The sequence below is a fragment of the Prionailurus viverrinus genome, chromosome C1, assembly GCF_022837055.1.
Source record: "Prionailurus viverrinus isolate Anna chromosome C1, UM_Priviv_1.0, whole genome shotgun sequence".
NCBI lineage: Eukaryota > Metazoa > Chordata > Mammalia > Carnivora > Felidae > Prionailurus > Prionailurus viverrinus.
In genome coordinates this window covers 51,796,434-51,814,237 of record NC_062568.1, presented here as the reverse complement: position 1 = coordinate 51,814,237, position 17,804 = coordinate 51,796,434, and the positions used below count along the sequence as shown (strand labels likewise).

Genomic DNA, 17,804 nt, shown 5'->3' with positions numbered 1-17,804 from the left:
CAGACATGCGCACTTTACTACTGACACAATGATTCCCAGTAACAACTCTGTAAGGTAGGTACTTTTATTATTCCCCATTTTCACAGATGAGAAGACTGAGCCACAGAGAGACTAAGTACCTTGTCTAGGGCCACACAGCCGGTCTCCAGAGCCCACTGATTTACCACAGTGCCACCCTGCCTCAACCTATCTTCCTACTCCCTTCCCTAATCCCACCATGACTATCAGACCTAACGATTACAAATTAAGTTATCAGAAGTTCAATGATTCATTTTTAAAGTATAATGAATTATTAGTGTTTCAATAAACATGGCATTTAAAATCTATAGCGGGGTCAAATTTGTAAACTCTTCCACTTGTGAATCGAAATACCAACATGTTCTCAAAAGATGAATACAGATTATTCCCTGGGAGGAATAATCTGACCACATCCCATCCCTGTCTGCACCTCTGCTTCTCCCTTTACCTGGGGCTAAACGATGAAGGAGTCCTCCGCTATACCCACCACACAAGTCACCACATTTTGCAGGGGAAAAGGAACAAAGGGCTGTCCAACAACTACACATTAAAATAGTTTCTACTCTTCTCCTTCAGTCCTGGGACTTCCTCTGGCAGAGTCTGCTGAGAAACAGACTGGCGTCAGCACCGTCCTCAGTGGAAGAGGGAACAAAGCATAGACAAAAAAAATGTTCTTTTCATCCTATCAGGAGATGTAAAGAGCCATGAAAAAATCATTTCTTGTTTGATTTCACATTACAATGGATCAGAATCAGCATCTAGAATCCTCTCGTGGTGGTTCCATTGCACTATCTAGTATATTCCCTCACCTGTCCAGCTCCATTGGTCCACACTGAATGCTATGGAAATGCTATGACATTTCCATGTCCCATTGGGGCAGCAGGAAAGACTTCACAGAAGATGCTGGCCTTGAAGAACATGACATGGTAAATCCACTGGAGAATCCAAGTCGTTTCCTATGACTGAAGGATAGAGTAGTGGGTAAAACAGAGGGTGAGAGTGAGGTGGGGCATTCCTAGAGATGGGCATAAAGACATAACCAGGGGCTAGATCACTGAGGGTGTATAGACTTGACTCCGGAGGCTACGGAGAACTGCTGGAGAAGACCAACCAGGTAAGACTCCTCTGTCAGTAGCAGTACAGAGGACAGATATAAAGCCCTTTCCCTAGAACTTGTGTGGTGACCTCGCATCAGGGAAATAGCCCTGCCTACTTAGTAGAGGTTCCACATTGCCCCTAATAACAATAGATCGAAATAAAAGATAAGAAGGGTCTTTTTTGTGTTTTCCTTTTCTTTAGCAATGATGATAGACTATATAGGAGCCTAAGGTTCAAATGTTAACAGCAAAACGCAGTGGAATTCACAACTTCCAAAAGAGACTGTCTGGGGAAAGATTAATGGGAATTTGAGATCTGACCATGAGAAATGAAGATTCTTTCTCAACTTTTTTATAAAGGAATAGATGATAGTCTTGAAAAGGGGCCCGACTGATGACAAGAACGTATCAGAAATGCTCAAACGACCTATATTGGGGATTGACTTTAAGATTGGGTAGGAGGACACAGAAATTTACAGGACCGTAGCCTGTCCTCTCTTCACGGTGGCATGAACACAGATACCATGGGAGTACAGTGCATGGATCAACAGCAGTTTATGATCCTTTGTCTCATAACATTTGATCAGAGGAAAAGTTTTTATGATACTTTCCAGTACATAGTAGTTAAATTGAACAAATATTATGACCACAATAAAACACATTCTCATCACTGGAACATAAATCAGTAATTGCTACATTGTGAGGGAGTTTCCCCCACAAGTGCAGGGATGCTGCTAGCATCGATGAAGGGAGACGTTGAAAGGTAAAACCACAGCATCAAGTATCATCTAAAATCAAAACACCACAAAATTAAAACCTGTTTCCTCCAAGGCTTTAATGCAGCTTTCCAAGCTTTTACAAAAAGCTTTCTCCTCTCCAGCCGATCACGAAAAAGCCACCTACATAAAACCTACTAATAAGGACTCCAATGGAGAGACTTGTCATAAAATCAGGAATGCTTTGGAGCTCAGCGGAGATTCACTCCTGCCACACACAGCTTGGCAGCAACAACGCCACTCAATCCCAGCACACATGTTTTCAATTACAAACTGAAGATTTCTATCAGAGTCAAAATTAATTGTTTTATACCGCTGGTGTGGGAGAAACCCTTTGAGGAGAGAAAATGTCTACAGCTCACGTGCTTGGACTTCTCGGGAAGATGCACCCCCACACATACCATGTCCAATTCAGGGATGGGAAAGCGTTGAGACTCTGGTAAAGTGAAATCTGTTGTGCAACTTTGGTTTGAATTCCTTGAGTTATCATCATACCTTCCTGAAACAGTGAAATCAAAGTTGCATCTCATGACAATCTAACAAGTACTTCTTGTTTATAGACTCTTTGGAGCATGGCAAGTTCTGGACATTTGGGACAACATCGAATGTTCATATTCTGCCCTTTCTAGGGCTTAAGGCAGTCCAAATAAAACAGCTCTGAAGGCAGTTTGGGGAGCTTCTAAGGAAAATGGGCTTGGGGAGTGATGCTTTTTCTAGATTTGGAGCCATATAGGGTTATGAATTTATAAGGTTGTTACCTCCCTTTTAAAAAAGATCTCATTTTTGTGGAATGACCCAAGATTGAGTAGTTTTGGAGAAGAATTTTTTTTTATTTTTTTTAATGTTTATTTATTTTTGAGACAGAGAGAGACAGAGCATGAATGGGGGAGGGTCAGAGAGAGAGGGAGACACAGAATCCGAAGCAGGCTCCAGGCTCTGAGCTGTCAGCACAGAGCCCGACGCGGGGCTTGAACTCACAGACCGTGAGATCATGACCTGAGCCGAAGTAGGACGCTTAACCGACTGAGCCACACAGGCGCCCCGGAGAAGAATTTTTTTAATTCAAGGGAACAAATTCCCCCCAAAACATGAAAAGTGGTAATTCACTCTGTAAATTTCTTTTTCTTTTTTTAAGCTAGAAAATACTGAACACTTACCATGTGCTAGCCATTGTCCTAAGAGATCACTCAATCCTTATAGAGCCCAGTAAGGTGTTCTTATTTTATAAGTGAAGAGGTTAAGGCTTAAGCATTTTAATTAAGTTGTTTGATACAACACAGCTAATGAGGCATGGTGGTAGGATTTGAACTCAACACTGTCTGGAAGTTTATTGCTCTGACATGGTGCTGCCTCATCAGAGATAACAATAGAAGACACACTGGTGTGGGACCTCCATTTTCTCTCTATTGATGCATCAGGGAACAAAATTGCCTCATTACACCTAGCAATATCCATAACCATCATGCCTCTACTTTTTACCAATCACTTCAGTTATGTAAGGTACGTATTTCTAAGGGAGAAGTCACGTTATTGCTTTTGCAATAAATATGTATAAATAAATAGATGTGCAAATGAGATCGCTTTGTCTTTCATCGTACCTTCTAAAACCTGACGCACAGATCACACCTGGGAACTTCAGACAACCAATGTGTTTTCTGGTGCTCCAGACAACCACCGTATTTATTACATATACCAGGAAGGGCACTGACTTTACTTTCTTACCTCAGCTTTTATAAGTCTATCTTTCTTCATAAAAGCAAACAAGGCATCGTTTCTGATACACACTGCAGAAATATTAATCAATTTTCAAGTTTGAAATAAGGAGCAATGAATTCAGGCTCATCCAAGTTGAGGGAGTAGGTGCAAGGAACCAGAGTTGAGGTGTTCTCCTGAGATTGCTAACAATTCACCTTCAACACCAGTGCAAAGAAAACTGTACCTTTTCCAACACCCATTTTCTGGCTCTACCCAATTGCAATAGTTTCCCACCCAACACAGAGTTAACCATATATAATACATTTTCATTGCCCCAGTTAATGCAGAAAAAAAAGCTAGAAAATTCTCAGGGCAACCTGCAAAAGGAACTCAAATCAACCTTGTAAAGAGTGCCTGTCTCTGGTTCTGTACTAATTGCCATGTAAATTAACAAAAAGCACAGCCCCAACCAGCAAGGAAAATGTTTTCTTCACCGACCATCAGCAAAGTCACCCCAGAAGCCTAAATAACATCATGCCTGTTTCTTTAGACAATAAAATGCCAAAGTTTTTCTTTTGCTGTCAGCAAATGATGAATACATGTGGTACCGATTATTTAATACCACTAGACCACCAGGGAAGAAGATTTAGGTGAACTGCGGCAGAACTATGCCATTTATTTTTATTACCATGCATTAAAAATTACGTTTACAGATAATTGTTTTTCTCCTTCCAATAAAGCAAGATAAAAAAAATCCAGAAGCATATTTAATAATACTGGACCACCAGGGAGGAATTTTAAAAGTTGATTTTTTATTGAAAAATTAGATTTGCTTTTTTAAAATTTCCAATTATTTTTAAGTGCAATTTGTGAAGAAATTATTTTAAACCAGGGCAGTATGAATTTTCTGCTGGGGGAGTGTCTCACAGATTAAGTTACTCTTTTACAAGGGTAATTTACCTAATCAAATCACCCCTCAGAACCATCCGTTTTAAAATACTTGTGTAACTGACTGAACGTTTTACAATTCTGTTCTGCCACACATTCTCATGGTTTCTATTAGAGTCAGTGTTTCCAAAATCCCCAGATAAAATAAACTCTTGATTTTTTTTTCCCCAGTAGCATTGTACTAGATTGGGAAAAACTTCTATTTACCAGTTTCTTCTGAAAGGAAAATGAGAAGTAAAAGGAGAAGCAGTAGCAGCAGCAAACTGAGAGAAGAAAAGGACAAAATAGAGGGAGGGGGAAAGAAAAAATCAAAAGGAAATTAAGTCAGGCTTCACACAATAGTTGCAATGATAATCTCTCTACACTTCAACTGACATATTTACGGTTAGGACAGGAAGTAATTGTTTCTCTCTCCCTCTCCCTCCTCATCCTTCTCCTCCCCCCTCCCTCCCATCTCGTCTCCCTGCCCCCCTCTTTCCCCAGAGTGCAGAACCCTACAATTAGAGGGGACTTTAGCAGCCTTCTGAGCTCATCTTCCATCAATATGAGAATGTCCTCCATGCATCCCTCACAGATGCCAGCCTATCATGTCAAAGCATTAGCTGATTTGCTTAAAAGGCAGGTCATTCTGTTGCCAGTGGACACCCCCGAAAGCGAGAGAAGTTCCCGGTCTCTCTGTCACTCTCACTTTGGGTCCTAGGCTGCTCTTTGAAGCAATGAAAATTGAAAGTAATTCTTTTTTTTTTTTTTTAATTTTTTTTCAACGTTTATTTATTTTGGGGACAGAGAGAGACAGAGCATGAACGGGGGAGGGGCAGAGAGAGAGGGAGACACAGAATCAGAAACAGGCTCCAGGCTCTGAGCCATCAGCCCAGAGCCCGACGCGGGGCTCGAACTCACGGACCGCGAGATCGTGACCTGGCTGAAGTCGGACGCTTAACCGACTGCGCCACCCAGGCGCCCCAAAAGTAATTCTTGAGACAGTACTGCACACCAATCGGCCAGCCCTGCAGACTAGGCACTGCTCTGTCTTTTTACTAACTGTGTGTAACAAAAGCAGTCCCTGTGTTCTGGGTGAAATCAGAGAGGAAAAGGGACACACACACACACACACACACACACAGGCATGCACGCACACCCCTACCTCACGTCTGGTTTTCCAAAAGGAAAGCTGCTTCCCAATTGTTCTCAGGATAGAAGAGACCAGGGCCAGACCCGGGCAAAATTGTAAAATCATTCAAGGACGTCTTTGGCTCCTTCCAGTCCTACTCCAATTTGTAGGTTAAGATGTTAATTCCCTCATGGTATAGTTTGCCAAAATATCCTAATTGTATTAAATAAGTTTGTCAAAGAGTAGTTCAAATCACCCCATTTCTTGTGGAGTTTGTGCCTCGAATTACACAGAGCCTGTTCACATGATAATTTTCAGGATGGGTCTCGGTGACTCAGGTTTGTTACAGAATTACCAACAGCCCGCATGTAAACCAGCAAACTCTATTCTGTGCCCAAAGCTGTGTCTGTCTTGAGAGGCCAAGAATGTTGACCTACGAGGTAGGACGACTTCTGATCACACAGTGATTTCTCTTGGTAACCATGCCACCTTAGTATAATTTCCTTTGATTTTAGGGACAACTTTGCTCCAATGGAAGTTAGCTTGCTGTGCTCTGTTCCTTCCAAACCAGAGAAAGTACAGGCTGGCTGGAGATGGATCTGGTCAGGGCTGATCAGAGTTGAACTTGTTCTGGGGCACCTGGCTGGCTCAGTCAGTTGAACATCCAGACTCTTGATTTCGGCTCAGGTCATGATCCCAGGGTCATGGGATCCAGCCCCATGTTGGGCTGCACAGTGAGCTTGGAGCCTACTAAAGATTCTCTCTCTCTCTCTCTCTCTCTCTCTCTCTCTCTCTCTCTCCCTCTGCCCTCTCTCCTGCTCTCTCTCTACCCACCCCCTCTCTCTCCCTCTGCCCTCTCCCCTGCTCTCTCTCTCTCTTAAATTTAAAAAAAAAAAAATTGAACTTGTTCAAACACTGTGTAGGCCCCAGTCAGTGGGAGCAGCATGTATGTGACCATGGTAAGGTTGTGGAAGACTTTTGGTCATGGCCCCCTCACACCGGGCCCTGACAACAAGCACTTCTGACTTCAGAGTACTTAATCTTCTCTGCTGCCATAAAGCCAAAAATAATGTACCTCTTTATTATTTCTCCCTATCGAGGAAATCACTTGCCCTTCTATTCCACTAGTCTATTCTTCTGGAACATAAGCCTTCAGATATCACTTCTCTGGTTCCCACATGCAGAGACACAGGAGCTCTGTGGCCCTCCAAGCAAAGGTTCTAAGAAGGAGTAGGGGGGTCAAATGCAAACCTGATCTTGTCATGTCATTCTTTTGCTTAACACACTTCTGTGGCTCCCTACTGCCCACCGGGACACCTGCAAACTCCTGCCATTGGCTTACAAGGCCAACCTGTTTGACCCTTTGCCCTCTCCTGCCTCAGTGCCTCACAAAATGAATCCCTCAGGTACTTGGATTTCCAAGGACTTAATGACCTACAAACTTCTGCATGTGCAGTTTCCTTGCCAGGTCTCTGCTAAGATTTTCTCCCCATCTTGATCAGCAGAAGCAACATAAAAATCCTCACAAAGGTAGAGCTCTAAGAAGGAAGTGGATAACTATTGGAAGCAGCATTTTATGTCTGGGACAAAAGTTCCCAGATTTTTGTGTTTGTAGGATTTCATTATCAGAAGAAAGCAAAGAAGGAAGAAGAGGCGGAGGAGGAGAAGAAGAAGGAGGGGGAGGAGGGAGAAGAGGAGGGAGAGGAAGAGAAGAAGAAGAAGAAGAAGAAGAGGAGGAGGGGGAGGGGGAGGAAGAGAAGGAGGAGGAGAAAGAGGAGGAAGAGGAGGAGGGGGAGGGGGAAGAGGGGGAGGAAGAGGAGAAAAGGGGGAGGAAGAGAAGAAAAAGGAGAAGAAGAAGGCGAGAAAGGGGAAGGGGAAGTGGAAGGGGAGGATGAGAAGGAGAGGAGAGGAGGAAGAAGACAACAAGACAAAACCAAGGCAGGATGAGGGTTTCATACTGGCAATGTCATGCATGTGCAGAAGACAGGGAAGTCCCTATGACTGCTCAGAGACTTCCTGTGACTGCTCAAAGACAGTATTTGCCTTCTTGGCCACCTTACTATGGCCTTGTAGACTTCAGGAGATGAAGGCGATTTGCAGAAAACAAATACCCTAGAGACCAGAGGAGTGTGTTGCTGGTCAGATACAGCTCATCCTTGCTTACTTCCTGGGGAGATCTGAAGCTGCTGAGTGGCCTCCCCCAGCAGGTTGGGGGTACCCAAAGAAGGTATCCCATCAATTGACAAAGATATTCTGGATCTGCTGGTGTGCTGCTGGATGTCTGGTTCTCAGGTCCCCATCTGAATGTATGGGCCAAACACTTCCTTATAATCAGCCCGACACTGTTTCCATCTAGCATGCAAAAACCTAACATACGAGAACACAGCCACTAAACTGGAAATCAACTACAAATGAACTGATACAGCAATAAAGCTACTACAACAATAACAAAAACCAATGTGCTTCACATTTGAATGGTGCCTCCCAAGTTAAAAGACTTTCACAAATATCATCTCACTTGAAGACGTAACCTTGCCTCACAGCCCTGCTATGAAGTAGGTGATCTTCTCCCCACATCGCAGATGAGAAAACTGAGGTTTGGAAGTGTAAATGACTGCCTGAGGGCCACACAACTCACAAACAGAGTCAGTGCTGGGCGTCAATGTCCTCACATCAGCTCCTATGCCCTTTCTGCTAGATTCTGCTGATTTTCACCAGGAATGAAATCAACAGCAAAGCAATCAAGTAGATTGATTTAATTCTCTGATTCAAACTCAACTCAAACTCAGTTCAACGAATGTTTGCTCAGCTTTAACTCTGTGCCTACACATGGCAACACCCCAAACATCTCTTAAAAAGCATAAGACCCCTGGGCACCTGGATGGCTTAGTCAGTTAAGCGTCTGACTTCAGCTCAGGTCATGATCCCATGGTTTGTGTATTTGAGCCCCGCATCGGGCTCTGTGCTGACAGCTCAGAACCTGGAGCCGGCTTCAGGTTCTGTGCCTCCTTCTCTGTCTGCCCCTCCCCAGCTCATGCTCTGTCTCTCTCTGTCTCTCAAAAATGAACAAATGTAAAAAAAAAAAAAAAAAAAAAAAAAAAAAAAAAAATATATATATATATATATATATATATATATATATAAAATCATGAGACCCCCCCACAGCATTCAATTGTCCAGACTCCTATCTTATTAAAACAAAATTATTATGCAAAATAGTTCCAAAAACTGAGGCTATTTTAATGCTTAGCGTTGACAAATTAATGTGCTGAACATACATACACACAATTACAATGACTGGATATAGATAAGATTTGGACAAAATCTTAGTAGGTCAAGGTGAGACCTTCCTGGCCCTTGGGACAGACTCTACCTATGCCAGGAAATGCCTAATTTGCTAGAGAATCCAAACATTGTTAGACTCTAAAATGGATTTTAAACAAAGAGATAGGACTTCAGAGAACTTTTATTAAATTCCTAAATTGCCTAAGATTCACAGTTAATAAATGCCAATGGACATCAAAGAGCACTAGGTTAGGAGTCTAGGGACATAGGTCCTGGACCCAAATGTCCCGCGGTAGCCAGGAAACCATGATGAAGCCCCTAACCTCCCAGGGCTCAGTTCTCTCGTCTGTCCATCCATTGCTGGACTGTGCTATGGGAGATGTTTATAGCTTCATGTTCTATGATTTGAGTGCCCATCCCTGGAGAAGCTCCTTCCTGGTCCATGAACTAAAACTAACGATCGCTTCAAGCAAGCAAGACCATGAAACTGTGTGAGAAAAAAGAGAATGTGCAACTCCAAAACAAACAAGCCCTGACTTCAGAGACCAAGCTACACCAAATAATGGGAAGCGGCAGTAACTCGTGGGCTCACTGCACCCAAAAGGGCATTTCCTTTTACATGATACGTGGGATATGTGAAAATGGTGAATTTTCATAAACACCCACGCACAGAAATTTCCAAAGCAAACATTCTTTGGAAATAAAAACTGCAGTCCTAGATGTCATCATCTTGCCTGGGCTGTGAGTCACTCAGGTGACTGGGCCCCCACAGGGGGCTTAAGAAATCTTAATTTACCCAAAGATGCTAATCAAGCCTAGAGGCTTAAGAGTCATGAGCTTGTTGATGTGCTGTGTTTGTTTTAAATCAGACCGCCTACTTGGTGTGAGGCTGATCTCTGTTATTAAATCCCCTTTTGTTCTGCGTGTACACCCATCAATCTTATTTTACAAATCAAATAGAGAAGGGATAGCATGTTTATAATTAATCCCTGTAAGCTGTTTCCAAATATCTAGTCAGTTGCCCTATACAAGTGCACCCATAAATATCCTTTAGTTATAAAGTGAAGCTTATCTTAATGGTATTTATAATCTCTTTTGCAGTAAAACAATGGCCTGTAATCTCTTCTGGTTTTAATATAATTTAGACTATGGAATTTGCTTTGAGTTAGAGTATTATACAGATTATCTTGATTGTATCCAAGACTGGATAGTCTTATCTAAAATAAGGAAAAGAATCACTTATTTTTTTTAAGTTTTTTTTTTAACATTTATTTATTTTTGAGAGACAGAGCGTGAGCAGAAGGGCAGAGAGAGATGGAGACACAGAATCCGAAGTAGGCTCCAGGCTCCGAGCTGTCAGCACAGAGCCCGACGTGGGGCCCGAACTCACGAACCGCGAGATCATGACCTGAGCTGATGTCAGACACTTAACCGACTGAGCCACCCTGGCACCCCGAAAAGAATCACTTATAACCAATGCCAGCTAACTTTAAAAACTCCAAACTCATAAATATATCATCATTTGTGTTACTAGTTTGGAAATCAGTCAGAGAAATCAGCCAGACTGTCCCCCAGTATTTATCTTCTCCTTCTCCCTTTTAGAGGTAGATGCCCTATTAGGTTCTGGCCAGGCACAAACCCAACCAGATAGACACTATATCTCTCAGCCTCCTTTGCAGCTATGTGTAGTCACGTGACTAAGTTCTTACAAACAGGACATGAGCAGAAGGGATGTGTGCAACTTCCAGCTCTTGGCATTTTAAGAAGTCTGAATATGCACCCTTCTCTCTCCCCTTCCCATTGCTAGGATGTGGACATGATGCCAGCTTCAACCAGGCAGACATGAGCAACACTTTGGGAACAGAAGTAACAGGAGAGTAGAGTCTCAATCCCCAGATGATACTGGACCCCTGCCTTCCCGTAGGCTATTGTATGAAATAGAGATTGGCATCTATCATCTATTTTGACTGAACATTGCATTTTGTTACAGCAGTTTAGTAAATACTCAAATGCAGAAATACTAATTTAACCTTTTACTGTATAGCCCCTTTCCTACAGAAAATTATACTCTCCCATGCATTTTTCTTACTATGTGGAAATTCAAAAAAGTAAACATTTAAATCTATATTATATGTACATAGTGCAGCAAAGTGAGGGTTCTGAAGTCAGGGCCCAGAATTCAAATATTGACCACTTTCTAAGCTTTATGTAATTTTGGGAAAATTACTCACCCTTTCTAACATCAGATGGGTCATCTATAAACATGTCAGTGATAATGCCTACGTCATAAAGTTGCAGTAAGAATTGAGTGATAATGCACATTGAAAACATGGTAAGTTCTCAGGTGTTAGTTCTTATGATAATGATAATGTTGTTGCTATGTTTAAGTAACCGATTTAAGAAGCCATATAGGAAAAAAAGTATTGTGGAATATAGCTTCAATTTGTCCAGACTCAGATAAGCCAAACCAAAACTGATGATGCAAAATAGAAAACAAACAAACAAACAAAAACAAAAAGTTGTTTTTTTTTTTTACTCAATGCCTTCCTCCTCTTTTCCCCCAATGAAGCACCTCTTCCCCAGAGTTATTGCTTGTTTCTAACCTGTCAGTCAAGCAAAAATGGATATGTTCCCATCAACCCACAAGTTCGCTTAGGTATTTTTATTTAGAGTCTTTGTTCAGGAAACCCCAAGCAATATATTCTAGGTAAGAGAGGTAACTGGTGGGGCCTCTTTCTGAATTTATATTGAAACTTATATTGTCATTGGTCCTTCTTTCTGCCCTACTATTCAGTTATCATGCATTGTCCTCAAACCCTCCAGCCCTCTTGGACACTTGGCTTGAGGCACAGAAACACATATTAGCTGTTCAGGAGCTCAGCACGCAAGGAGTGGAAAGTGTTGAAGAGGACAGAGAGAGAAGTGATATAATGACCAAACACGGGCTATCCCAGCCTTGGGGCATCAGGAAGTTTGGGGGTGGGAGAGGCGAGAGGAAAGAGACAATGCTGGGAACAATGGAAAACTGGTCATTATAAGATCCATAACACTCAATTTTTGGTGGGTTGTTGATGACACTGGTAAAAATGAGGGAAGATACATGCTGTAGAGTATTAGAGTGAATGTTAACATAGATACCAATGACAGACCCTAGAGTAATGAAAGCAGAGGAGAAAATCCAGATTGCAGAGTTTTATAAATCATAAAGTGTAAAAAATGAGGCATTAATTAATAAGAGTGATGATGATGATGAAGATCACTGAGGCAGACATCTTTGACAATAAGTGCCCAGTCCCACTCCTCCCTGGGTCAGCCGGCTGGCTGGGAGCAATGGTGCTCTCTGAGTCCTACATTATCGCTCCCTTCTGGCCATAGTTGATTAAATGAATGGAAACTTCTAATCCAAGATAGGCCCATCAGATTCCTTCTCTAGGATATATTATTCATTTACTCAATATTTGCTTTCCACTTCTGGCTATGATAGAACAGACTTGTATCTAACCAACCCTCTCACCAAGAACAGCCAAACAAGTTAAAATACCAAACCATGGGGCACCTGGGTGGCCCAATCACTTGAGCCTCTGACTCTTGATTTCTTCTAGTCAGGTCCTGATCCCATGGCCCATGGGATCTAGCCCTGCATCAGGCTCCACGCTAACAGTGCAGATCCTGCTTGGGATTCTCTTTCTTCCTCTCTCTCTGCCCCTCCCCTGCTTGTATGTGCTTGCTCCCACTCTCTCTCTCTGTCTCAAAAAATTAAGACATAATAAAATAAAATAAAATAAAATAAAATAAAATAAAATATTAAACCAAAAAAATTAAAGTAAAATAGCCACCAAGGTAGCAAGACCTGAGATCTAAGATCCTAGAGAGAGCAGGAAAAGAAAGCACGCACACATTAGCCTGACATTCAATAACACTTTTCTCCTTGAGACATTTTAAATAGTGGCCAAGAGACTGGAAAGCTGAGAAGAGCTTTCTGCTTTCAGTTTTCTGCTACTGACACACACACACACACACACACACACACACACACACACACACACGTATCAGAGTTCCGGGCCCACCAAGAATAAGGGTCCTGGAAACACCCCTAAACTTTCCACTGGAATCACTGAAGGATGACACCCTAAGAATAAGAGCTTACTAGTACTGGGGGAGATCATCAAGAGCACATGCCCACCACGTGTCCTCTGAGCTGGATCTGGGCATTCAGAGGCTCCTCACCCCCCACCCTGGTCCTTGGAATGTACCCACTGCTGCCTTCCCAATTCTCAGAAGCTTCCCCAAGGATACAGCCTTGAGACAGTGATGTGGTGTTGAGACCATCTGGATAGTCTACATGACAGAACCCAGTTAAGGCTTCGGCATAAACTTTTCAGATTGGGCAGAGAGGTGTGGAGATGCACTCCTCTTGCCACCACCAAGATGAGCCTCATAAGTTCTCTTCTTATTTGAACCTGCCACCTACCAGTCTGGAGTGGTCTGCTTCTTTCCTCCCCCTCTCTCTGCCCTCAGCATAAGGGAGCTGGTTTCAGATTATACTCAGGAAGCTTCCGAGGAGGTTGTGAACCAATAACTAGAAACAGTCTCTGTAAAGACTGAAACACAAATTTGAATTAGCTCAATCTCAAATTGGATTAAGGTAATTAGCCTCTATCCTGTTAGTTTTGTCCAAGCATCAGCAGCGAAAGTATATCCTCTCTGGGGGATGATAATATCCAGGACTTCAAATGATCTCTTCAATTTTTCATACGCCATGTTCAGCACTCAATAGGAGACCATTTAGTCAACCCAAGAGATGAAAATATCGAAGACAACAGAAAATATAGGACACAACAGATGAAAATATAGGAGACAAGATCAGGAGATCCAGATATTAGAGTTAAGATTTACTCACCAGTTCACATGTCATAAACTGTGCTAGGCAATGAGAATATACTGATGAGCAAAACAGTTATGACTCCTGCCTTCATGAAGCATTAGTCTGCTGGAACAGATCAATAATTATCCCTCATTTGAAGAGGAGAAATAGGGACGCCAGGGTAGCTCAGTCAGTTAAGCATCTAGACTTCGGCTCAGGTCATGATCTCACAGTTCCTGAGTTCCAGCTCCGCGTTGGGCTCTGTGCCGACAGCTCAGAGCCTGTAGCCTGCTTCAGATTCTTTGTCTCCCTCTTTGTCCCTCCCCCCTCCTCCACTCACGCTCTCTCTCTCTCTCTCTCAAAAATAAATAAACATTAAAAAAATTTTTTTGAAGAGGAGAAATGAAAAGTCAGTGAGAGTCCATTTGATGGTCTTAGGCCTGAAATCATGAGATCATCACAAGTGGTGGCCAGACTCTGTGCATGCATAAATTTTGAAGGAGAAAAACCTGAGAGTCTTGCTAAGAAAGCTTGTCCACCACAGAAGAGAATAGCATAAAAGGAAAGCATAGATGCAAAAATATTTAGGCCCAAATAGAGAACCAGAAAGATCGAGAGTGGCTTCCTGATGGCTTTCTAGTTCCCAAAAAGCCCAGCTACGTTTCCCATAACTGGGTTCCATGAGATTAATGTTATACCATTTTAATCAGCACTACTTTGACTTAACCTTCCTTAAGTGGATTTCTGTTCCTTGCAAACAGGATTATCTAACAAAGACAGGAGCTGTTTATGTGACCTCAGGACTATTATGCTAACTGCTATGCTGCAAAAAAGGGAAGAGAAATCAGTTAAATGTGTTGGATTAGGTTGTTATGAATTTCATCTGGTTACCCTAGAAAACTGCATAGGTATGATCGCATTTACCCAGTATAGTCATATGATGAGAATGTAAAACAATGAGAAGGAATAGCAGGTACCAAGCAGTTGTGACTGAGGCCCAACATAAAACTCCAAATAAGTCAAGTTACCTTCCGGACAATTGAAAATCTAAATGCAGTATTTAAACAAGTTTTATGATGTTGCATTCACAATATATGTGCCCAGCATTTTTAGCTGTGTAGTTGTTCTTTTTCTTTTTTTTTTTCTTTTTTTAAATATTTATTTTTGAGAGAGAGACAGACAGAGCATGAGGAGGGGTGGGCAGAAAGAGACAGAGACACAGAATCCAAAGAAGACTCCAGGCTCTGAGCTCTCAGCACAGAGCCTGTCACAGGGCTCGAACTCATGAAGCATGAGATCATGACCTGAGCCAAAGTCAGTCACTTAACTAACTGAGCCACCCAGGTGCCCAAAATTGCTCTTTTTCTAAAAGCATTTTGTTTTGTCTTATCTAGGAAAATTCCTGTCTTTTGCTTCTCTTCCTTCCATTATGGATCCAGATAGAATGCCCTTCTATCCAAATTGCACATATTCAAAGCAGTCCAGAAAGAGAGTGCAATGCAGAGGCAGACAGAGCAAGGGTACCTGAAGGAACAGAATCCATTGGGGAGATGTGCAGGAAGGTGGAATAGTACTTGGGGTTCAGCAGAACAAAACCAAAAACTAATTTAAAAATAATAACTAGAGAACACTAGGCATATTTAAATTCCAAGAGCCAGAACTTCAGTACTCTTTTGAGACTTTGACCAAATCTCCTGTGGCGATGGTAATTATGTTTTCTCTTCACTTTTGGCTTGTTTGCAAGTAGGTTAGATGATGTTCACTTACAGGTTCATGTTATTTACGTTTATTTATGGGTTCATCTGTACATCTGCACATACATCCACAAACACCTACAGTATATGAATTTCAGTCAAGTGCTTAAAAACAGAAATGTCGTCTGTTGGTGAATTCAGCATAGCACAGCTTAGAATTTCACCCATATAAATGTCAGGTCCTTCTTTCCTCATCCAAATCCACAAAAACGAAACAAAAGAACCAAGCCTCACTAAGTAAAATGAGCTAAAATTAGCAAGCAGCAAAGATGATGCCAGTTGCCCCGGGCAACAAATGGTTGATGGATGGAATAATTAAGATCGACAGTAAACTAATCTCTGTTCCTTTATTGAAAACGAAGTCCCCTGAATCAATTAGCCTTGTCATGGATACCTTTTATAAAACAGCTATGACATCCCAACCACTTCTCTTTGTTTACGGATTTGCCCATCCTTCAATAAGTGCAAAAACTAATTTCAAAAGCACCAAGAGATAATAATGAAAGATTCCGATACATTAGGCACTGCACAAACAAACATAGCCACAGCCCTTGAAAACTATAAATATCACAGACAAACTAGGCCCAGAAGACTTCATGGACATTCTCAAAGGCATGATACTGTCAAAGTTTTGCCGCTAAGAAGCTTAAAGCCATTCTTTTGCAGACCATGCATGTACCTGTCAGAATGCAGATCCATTGGCCAACCCACGTAATAGGGTTGGGAGGGCAAGAGGTGTCAAAAGGAGACTTCTAGCACTCATGCAATCACTTTGGGGTCAAGAAACAAGAAAGACATGAAGCTGAAAGGATGGTGTTGGGGTTGGGGGCGGGAGCTGGGTGGTGGTCGTGGTAACAGTCTACACCAAATATATCAACATGCAGCTACTACAATCATTACCCTAAAGTTAGGGGATAAATCAAAATTATCAGAGATGGCCAGAAAGAACTACACTCTGGCTTCTAGTGTTTCTGTGACCTGAATTTAAGCAATGGCTGCTACAGTCCCTTGAGAAGCTGAGGGACTCTGCAGTTAATCAAAGGGCTAGGGGCAGAGGATTATGACTTAAGCATAAAACCCTTCTTGAGTTATTTTTATAGAAAATTCTGCTCATTTTATTTGTCTTCTCTCCTGCTTCTTTTTCAGAACAGCAAAAGAAAGTCAGTTAATATTTCTTTGATGATGTGGGCTCATGTAGTGCTTTGAATGCATCCTGGTTGGATGCATTTGAGAAATACTGTTTTAAACAGAGTTTAAGGGATTTCTTAGTTGCAGAACATTTCAAAAACATTTAATGTGAATCTATGAGTTGAGAATAGAGTTGAAAGTGACATAGTACATAGTGTTTCTAAAACTTTTGAGGCACAGAATCCTTTTATCAAAAATATGTCATGGAACTATTTATTCCTCAAAATACACTTCTAGAATTTCTATTTGAGAACATAAATGTAAATATGAAAGGCTCATGAGAATAGGCAGAATAGATATAACCTAAGGTTATATCTTGTAAAACACCCATTAAAAACATATATGCCACTGTTACTTTAATAAAGAAAGGAAATAGATTGGAGCTATCCCATAAAGAAATTTTTCTTTTCTCCCTATAATAGTCAAATATCAAAAACAAAATCTTGGCAAAAAAATAAAGAAAATGAAATGAAATGAAATAAAAGCTTGGCAACTTAGGCTATCTAATTACCTGATTAGTTTTTAAAATAAGATTTTATTATAACAATAATAACAGTGGCAAATTTTTAAATTTTTTTAATGTTTATTTTTGACAGAGAAAGAGAGACAGGGCATGAATGGGGGAAGGCAGAGAGATAGGGAGACAGAGAATCCAAAGCAGGCTCCAGGCTCCAAGCTGTCAGCACAGGGCCAGATGCAGGGCTCCCACTCACAGACTGTGAGATCATGACCTGAGCTGAAGTTGGACACCCAACTGACTAAGCCACCCAGGCGCCCCTACAATATTCATCTTTAACTTATCATAGTCTACCTTCCACCATTATGCAACTTCTTTTTTTAGGTTTATTTATTTATTTTTGAGAGAGAGAGAGAGAAAGAGAGCAGGGGAGGGGCACAGAGAGAAGGAGAGGGAGAATCCCAAGCAGACTCCACACTGTCAGCACAGAGACTGATGCGGGGCTCGAACTCAGGAACGGCAAGATCATGACCTAGGGCAAAGTCGGGACACCTAATCGACTGAGCCACCCATGTACCCCGTCGCTGGCAAATGTTTATATGTAGATATAT

At 41.7% G+C, this 17,804-nt stretch overlaps 1 long non-coding RNA gene across 1 annotated transcript in view; it reads right to left on the bottom strand.

Moving 5' to 3' along the window:
* LOC125173934 (uncharacterized) overlaps positions 1 to 17,804 on the bottom strand; it is an 85,350-nt gene that overhangs the window by 34,578 nt on the left and 32,968 nt on the right. The gene's annotated exons all lie outside the window — the stretch shown is intronic.